At 40.5% G+C, this 8,631-nt stretch overlaps 1 protein-coding gene across 2 annotated transcripts in view; it reads left to right on the top strand.

The window, feature by feature from the left end:
- Positions 1–410: 410 nt before the first annotated feature.
- Positions 411–8,631, top strand: part of LOC115041340 (myocyte-specific enhancer factor 2A-like) — a 39,733-nt gene continuing 31,512 nt past the window's right edge. For both annotated transcript variants that reach the window (XM_029498731.1, XM_029498730.1), the window contains exon 1: positions 411–508. The gene's annotated coding sequence lies outside the window, so the exon portion shown is untranslated. The remainder of the gene's footprint in view (positions 509–8,631) is intronic.

The following is an 8,631-nucleotide window of genomic DNA, read 5'->3' as shown; positions in this document are numbered from 1 at the left end:
TAAGACATCATTTACATCCCTTGCTGCAGGAAAGCTGTTTCTTAGTTTCTTTGGTGACATTTTCGAACTTCTTCAGAATTTAATGACCTTCTTTGTGTAACCTTTGGCAGTTTGTGCTACAAAACTCATTAGAGTGGAACTGCTAAAATGTAAAGAAACAACTGGGAGCACTGTATAACCTCTGACCTTCAGACCAGGGTGTGGGAGCTTCTGTCAGAATTATTTGCTTCCTCTTATAGCAGACTGACAGACCTGTTCAGACGTAAAAACACGTACACACGCACTGTCAGTGATAAACACCCATATGTAGGAGGACCCCCCCACACACACACCCACACACCCACACCCACAGACACACACTAGTGGGAGGAGCTAAAGCTCCGCTGCTCTGAGTTTGTCAGTTTCCCAAACAGAGGACGAGGCTGAGTGTGTGTCTGTGTGTGTCCGCCGGAGACACTTGGATAAGAAATAAAGTGTGTGTTTCAGAGGCGCGGAGGGCAGGCGGTGGGTAAGTGCAGCAGACACGTGTGTGTTATGATGTGAGGACGTGTGTTTACTGTGTGTCCGCTGTGTTTCCTTCACTCGGCGTTGTGTGACAGTAGATGAACTGTTTCCACTTCAGTCCCAATCCGCCCATCGAGGGCAGTTCGCCGTGGTAGTGAGTCTGTGTGAGTTCAGTACGTGTACTGTACAAAACTCTGTCTGTACGCAGAGATGCACTTCACACCGTGTCTTTGAATGGAGCCACAGCCTGTTTGTATTTGTGTGTCGGCTAATAAGAGGATTACAGTCAGCAGCATCACAGGCTGCATGGGAGCGGAGCTAGCATCCGTCAGGCTGCTCCACAAAACCAAACATGCCCTGCAGCACTTCACCTGAGGAAGTCCCTCAGTTTGGTGCTCCCGAAGAAATGAACAAGAACAAACAAAAAAAAAACAAAAAAAAACAAACAAACAAAAAAACCACCAAGTGAACAAGACCAGAAAGGGAAAGTAACACTTAAACCATGATGTCTCACTGTGTAATGTGTGCTGCAGCGCGTGAACAGCCAGGCGTGAGTGGCGAAAACAGCTGGGTGACTTAGACACAATGAAGGCAAAGCTTTGGTGGGAGACAAGATGGAAATGTAGTAATTTACTGGTTTTCGATGAATCAACAAAATACAACCATGTAAAAGATTAAATAATCAACTTAAAACTAAATCAGCAAACTACCTCGGTGATATCAATTACACAGGTAACACAAGTGACTCGCTAACATTAGCTAGCATGGGCTAATAGGCGCTAACTGTAGCTAGAGGTTGCACCAGAGCAAAAAAAAAAAAAAAGCTAAAAACTGTGACGTAAAGTGAAATAAATAAACATTTATAATAATAATAATAATATTAAACTAATAGATATATTTTACCAGACGTGGAAATCCAACATTGTGAGCTCTGCCGTATGCTTTCTTCAGCTGAAGTTAGCTTGCTAATCAGCTAGTTGTCCAGCTCAGTCAGTTTTCTAACCTTTTGAGCCAAATCTCTGGTCAAGTAACAATCACTACCACCAGCTACTGCCAACAAACCACAACTGAGAGCAGAGGAAATTCTTCCTTTACCCAGCGATGCCAAACGAAAACACAACAATTGTAGTAATTCACTCAAAACTATTGCCATTTTCAACAAATTCAATACCACTTCTGGATTCAATTTCTGTCATAAGTGCAAACATATTGATTTCCTGAACTACGACTACTCTAGGCTGCTTTTTTGACCAAGATCCATATTAAACAGGACGTTTTACAGTTGCAAATTGAACTTGTCAGTGCAATCTGTTGGACAAATTAAATAATCAACCTCAAATGTAGTCAGATTTCATATTTCTGCGCTGCACTGTTCTGCAGCAAGCTATAACCCGGTATACTGCGTATGCATTTTTCGATAAATTATATTGGTTTAGCTGTAGTAGTATACCTGATGTGATGATCTAACTTTACCAAAATTGAGAATAATGACTAGACATGGAAGACTGGGAAAAATATTCTTTTCAATTATCCATGGGACCTTTTATCCTTTTGCAAAGATAAGATACCACCAAATATAATGGAAATAAGAAAGGCCCATGCTCCCAACATTATTTTACACTGCTGTGTTAGTTCATTAAGCAGAGAGCTCATTAAGACAACATGTAAAGATATGTAATAAGCGTCAGGGTGGGAAATTAAAACTGCTGATGTGGGAGCATGGATTCCGAAATATATTTTTATAGTTTTTACCGTTTTAGCATTTTTTAATGTCCTTTGACTTAATGCAAGATGACTGGGCTCCCACAGAAGATCTCTCTCTGCCAGAGAGCTCTGTTTAAAGGCATTGTGGCAATGATCCTCTTTGCTTGTTTAACCTGGCATGGACTGGATGAACCTCAAAAAGCTGATGTTTTTGAATGAACTGCTTTATTGATTTAATTCATGCTGTTTTTGCTTGAGTTTTGAGCCTCACAACTCATAGTTCATAGACATATCCAAACTCTGACGTTTTTCAAATCTGTATTTATTTAACAAGATGTTGAGTCATGAATATTGATCTGTTCGGAGCAACATCGACATGTTGACAGACATATTTGTCTGGAGGTTTGTTGCTGTATGACAAGTCTGTTAGCCAGTATGCCCATCAAGTCCCATCAGAATGTAACGGATGATATCCCTGATGAAAGATTTTTTAATTTTATTTATTTATTTATTTATTTTTTATCAAGACAAACTATGGTGCCAGAAGGACAACTATTTATCACTCATCTGCAATAACAACACCCTCCTGAGTTTTACGAACATGCGTAAAGGAAAAGCCTGACCGTCGATGGGGATGGCAGACATCAGGCTTCTACATAAAAGATCTCTGGCGAAAATTTGAAATGTTTACGATGTTGCTGTCGAATTAGGAGGGAAACTCACGCAGGCACAGGGAGGACGTGCAAACTGCGCACAGAAAGACCTCAGGCCCAAGAACTGAACCTGCAACCTTCTTGTTGTCTGGCAACAGCACTTACCACTATGCCACCATGCTGCCACAGAATATTTTCTGCTCTGCAATTTTGGCATCTGTGATGCCCCACTGCATTGTCCCTGCTCTTTGTTTCCATATTTCATTAGCTGGGCCAGCAGCATGTAGCATCACCTTCAATTATCCTCTCTGTCAGTGGACCGACAGCGCCTGTCTGGTGGCTTTAGTGATTACAGGCTTCAGGGGACAGGTAATCAGGTCATGGTTACACTGTCACCCTGTCAGACTGCTGAGACCACAGGGAGCATATGGGAAGGAAGAACTCTGCTATCTCCACTCAGTTAACTCCTACCAAGCTACACATGCTGATTTTGTCTGATGTGGAATAAATAAATAAACATCTCTTCTAGATTTTAGTGCCTGGCATTAAAGCTAAGATGCATCTATACAGTAATAAGCCATAGTCAGAGATGGGGCATAATTAAGTGAAAAGTAATTTGTCCCAAACTAGTCACTGAATAGTATATTAGAAGATATCTTAATTTCTCAGGCTGTGGTGAAACGCTCAACACTGTTTAGCACTCAGCACTGCTGGGCTAGCCTAAAGTAGCTGTGACTATTTCTTAGATTTGTTCTATTAACAATGGATCACGACTGTTTGTACAGTATAATCATGCACATATAGTAACTTCAATTGATTCATTCTTGCCTCCTTTAAGTCAGCACAGGTTTCTCCTGCAGGAAGTAACAGTTTTTTGTAAAAAAATAAAAATAAATCTCCATCCCATTGCACACTACATTCTACAGCCTATCCTGAGTGACCCAAAGCGGCACACACTACTTCACCGATGACCCAAATAAGACCAGCAAAACACCTCTAAAACAAGCAAAACCCACAACGTTGATAAATATATATATATATATATATATATAAAAACATGGACACCATATTGAGATTACAAAAGGCGTAAAAGGGGTAATTATGAAGAGCCTGGGTGGAGCTACGGGAGAGGCAGGGCATGTCGCGAAAAAAGCCCCAGGAGCATATGCTGCTTTAAAACTACGTACCTGCCCAGCATCAAATGGCAGACAGACACAGTTAGCCAGTAGCTGCTCGGTGACAAGGACCTAAAATACTTAAAATGGATACTCATGTTGCTGTACATGGGAGGAGTTCAGTGTTTGTTAACATGCTAATGATGTCAACTCAAAAGTTGATACTACATTGCTAACTTTGCTACTTATACTAACTCACATAGTTCAATGGAAGGTAAAACAAAAATGTTATGCACTATGTGAATATATTTATTCATGATCTGGTTTTATGGGTCTCCAGATAATCTGGATAGCCTTACCGTCATCCAAGATTAAAACACTTCGTGATAAACGTATTAGGAGTTAATGTCACTGAAATAGTATGCATTTCAATGAATTGTAGGGCACATTTTGTGGGAAGATCACTTTTATATTTCTTCTTTCTACATTTAAAATGACATAACTTGCCTTCAAAATTTTTTCTGCCTATTCAGAAAATAAGATGGGACAGAAAAGGACCCAACCCGCATCACTTGGAATCAATAGAAGAAGAATAGAGGAAGAATAAATTATGCTGCATATTAAAGCCAGTAACATGATTGTGAGAATTTGGATAAAATAGTAGAAAATAACTTAAACATGAGTAAACATTTCTGTCTGTCCGTCAATAGGAAACAGAACACCCTCTAAAACTGGAGATACTTAACCATGGCTGGCTCCACGTCTGATATTGTGCCTTCAGAATTAAATCTTCACTTTGTCCTGATGTGATGTATCTGGAAACATTGCTCAGGCCATTTCCCATTTACTCAAATGCAGTTGATATTTTGGCAAGCATTTGACTTTGTGGGTAGTGATGGGGCAAAGGGCTTCTGACATGAGTTTAACATATTACTGAAGTTATGTGGTGATTCCTGTCAGTTGATGAGGTTTAGCACATTTAGCGTATTTAAAGTAAAGGGAGTAATAAAATTAATGTCATTAATTGTCATTGTTGTCATTACCATTAAATAAATAAATAAATGTGGTAACCTCAGAAATCAAACAAGTTCTGTATTTGTGTTTGTTTTGTTGATATTGCTCTGGATGAAAGATTGCTACTTCACTTTAGTAACCCAAGATAATGAGTTTTGTTGGCCCTGGTGGCCAGGCAAGCTGTAGTGAATATCAAGTAGCGAAATCGAAATCTCTCTAAATCAATTTCAGGTTGTGCAATCTCTCCCTCCTTTGACTCAGCCAGGTAAGACATCACAATTCCACTTATTGTACCCGTTTACTGAACATAAAAGCCCTCTGCAGAGTTGGGTAATTGTATAATTCAGGACATAATTGTGAATTTCAGTTGTGCTGAATGTCTGCTCTCCCTCAGATAGAAACTTCTTCTGGTTTTAACACAGGCTGCTGAAAAAGGGTAGCTCTGGATTGAACTTTATCCATATTGGCAGTAGATTTACAAAAGATCATATAAGACTATATCCAGACAGAGAGAGAAATACAAAGAAACATAAAAATATGGAGAGGAGGAAAAGGTGTCCCCTACAGTGTGAAAGATTAGCTAGTCCATCCATCAAGTTAACTGCACTACATAGCCACCTATCCCATCTACTCCAATGTGAAGACCAGCATTGGATGTACTTTTTCCAAATATAATCATTTACCAGCTACACAGATTCCACCTGCAATCAGTTTTGTGTTGTTTTTATTTTTTGCCATGGTTGTGCGGTTTGATTCTGTCAATGTCTTGATGTTTGGTGTTTCACTTTTCTGGGCTCAGTACACTGTTCAGTGTTTTGTTTTTCACACTGTACACTGTTTACAGTGGTCATGCATCCTGTCCAAGAGGGTGAGCAGTAAGAAAGGAGATTTGGCAAATTAAATCTCTCAAAAAATGAGAAAAATAACTTGTGACAGGTTTGAATGGACATGCATTGTAGTAATAAAATATGTTCCCAGTAACATGGCAGTCTTTGACCTCTTTAAGCACAACCCTTACAGTTAGGTTGGTTTGTGCGGCTGTACGGTGCCTGTGTGCTTCCCAGTGGCATTTCCTCTCCCTCCTAGTTTCCCTAATGATAGAATATTTGGGGCCCTGTGGTAAACAGAAATAGCAACACTTCTGAAGGACAGACTTCTCTTTTTGCACCACGCACTGTAGAAATAGAGGCTACACTGTGTGTATTTTATAGAGAGGCTATTTCCAGATCCCTCCATGACTGACTGACTGACTTACTTTTGTTGTAGTCAGTTACATGGCCTGCCCTACTGGGCCCAAGCTAACGGAGGCTGTTTCTCTGTGGACCAATGCAATGCTCTTCTGCTGTGATGAGCTATGGCCACTGCTGGCTAAACAAACCACATGCTGTGTCACAAGTAGTAGAAAAGACGAGAGGTTTAGCTGACTCTTCCTGCTTTGCAGACTTGTTACCTGTCTGCACAGATGATAACATCCAGACCAATGTGATGGTCGAGCAGCACAGCCTCCTTTTAGTTTTGTCAAAAAAGTTTTACCTAATATGCTGAAGCTCCCTTTTTCTTTCTGCTGCAACTACATGAAAGGGGATCACAGCATTTGTGATATTGTATTGACACATGTGGTTCCATCACATCGAGTGATGGCTTCATTCATTACTGATGGTGACACTTATGCCTGTGTGAGGAGAAAAGCACTTCTGAATGGGAGAAGTGCTCTTTATAATGGGAGTCACTGCCCTCATTTGACCTCCAGAATGAAAGACATCCTTTCCAACCAGGACACTTTTTTTTTTCTTTTTACCTGAAGAAAAGAGTCTGCTCTGGTTTCTAGGATTCGGTTTTTGCAAACAGTTTTGAGGGATCAGAGGAAATACAAAATATGTTTTATGTTTATTTTTATATAGAGCCAATATTTAGCTTGTGTTGATTATATGGAGTGAAACCTTCTAGAAGCTTTGATACCTCTCCTCTCCTCTTGCTGTGGTTTCTGGAAGAGATCCTAATCTACTCGATGTGAGACCTCTTCCTGCAGGGTTGCCTCAGTAATCAGGTCTGAGCTGGTCCTTCCAAACCAGCCAAACCTCTGGCTGTCTGCCGTCCGACCGCTGGGCCACACACCCGCACGTTTGATGCTATATTTGCCGCAGAGGAGCTCAGAAATTACACTCAGTAAATACAGAAATCAAATAAAACAATTTCCAAATATTAGCCTTGCAATCTACTTTCCTGCAGTTCCATAAAACTGCCTTTGTTGCTCCCAGTAAATAGCCTTTCCTCAGCTCTGCCAACTTAAATAGTAATATTGGGTCATTGGCAGCGTGACTTGGCTTAATTAAACTCAGCGTCAATTTGCAGAGACAGGGTCCAGACCAGAAAGTGGTTTTGGTCGGCTCACAGTCCTGACATGGTTCCTAATGGTGCCAACACTTCATTAATGTGCTGGCAGCACATGACAACGGTCTCACTCCACACTGAGTTGAGGACGAGGTTACTCCTCCAACTTCACACTCCAGTGCAGTATGTTTAACTGGCACTAGGAGGTTGTGAAATCATGAAATTATTATAAAGACACATTGCTCTTCATTAACCATCTAACTCAAATTAAGATGTGTTGTGGTACGTGTTCCAACAAAAAGAAAGTGAAAAAGCTCACGTACTGTAGCTTTAAATCCAATCTTTGGTTTGTGCTTTGACATAAGCATGAGTTTATACCTCTGTAGTGGTAGTGTTATCATTAGAACTAGAAGTACACATTATCTCTGGTCTTGCGTTTTCTCACCTTAGATATGCTTGTCATGAGTAACTGTTGGCTAATTGTTGGTTATTGTTGCTTTGCTGACCACAAACTGACGCCAGCTCGTTCTGCCTCAGCCTGACTGCTCAGTCTGATGCTCGTTTCCAGCAGAGGCTCTCAGTGTGATCTCACATATCTCTGCAAATATACACCCTAATCCCGGGTGACACGGAAAGTCATCGGTTAAACAACTGGCAGCAAATTAAGACGGTTAAGCTCAGCTTCATGTTTTGGTTCTGTAGAAGTGTCTGGAGCCGGTTTACAGGATGGATACTCTACGGCATTTTGCCAACATTTGCTGTCGGGCTCGGTTGGACAATTAGTAGAGAAGTAGCTGCAGTGAAGCTTTTATGATGTACTTGTAAGTGGCTGTGGATAAAAGCTGAATGAATAAAGTCAGATAAAAACAATTCATACTTCTTTGCCCAACGGCTTTGTGAACTGTCCCCTGAATAAAATCTTCTAGGTGTTCAATCACTTGTCCTCAACCTATGGAACTAACATTAATCTGTGTTGACTATAACCTAAGTAAGCGATATGATTAGCCAAACACTAATGTTTTAGTCTTGCATGTCTTTTGCTACCTTTGTCTGATGTTGACTGCTTTAGAGTTTTCAAGGCGCTTACATGCAGCCTTTTGACAAAACTGTGAGTTCCGTGTTAATTTGTAAACTGTAAACTGTTAGAGACTTTTGGGGGAAAAAAAAATGCAGGCACTTGCCTTACCTCCTGATTGTGTCTTCTCAGAAGTGACACAACCAATATGTTTAATCCCTTGGAGTCCAATCACACTGCTGAACATGAAGCGTATCTTCATCTAAGAGTGATAGAAACCCCTAACTGCTAATCT

This window comes from Echeneis naucrates, chromosome 3 (genome assembly GCF_900963305.1).
Source record: "Echeneis naucrates chromosome 3, fEcheNa1.1, whole genome shotgun sequence".
NCBI lineage: Eukaryota > Metazoa > Chordata > Actinopteri > Carangiformes > Echeneidae > Echeneis > Echeneis naucrates.
Note: the sequence above shows the minus strand (reverse complement) of the source record. Positions and strands in the feature narration are given on the sequence as shown.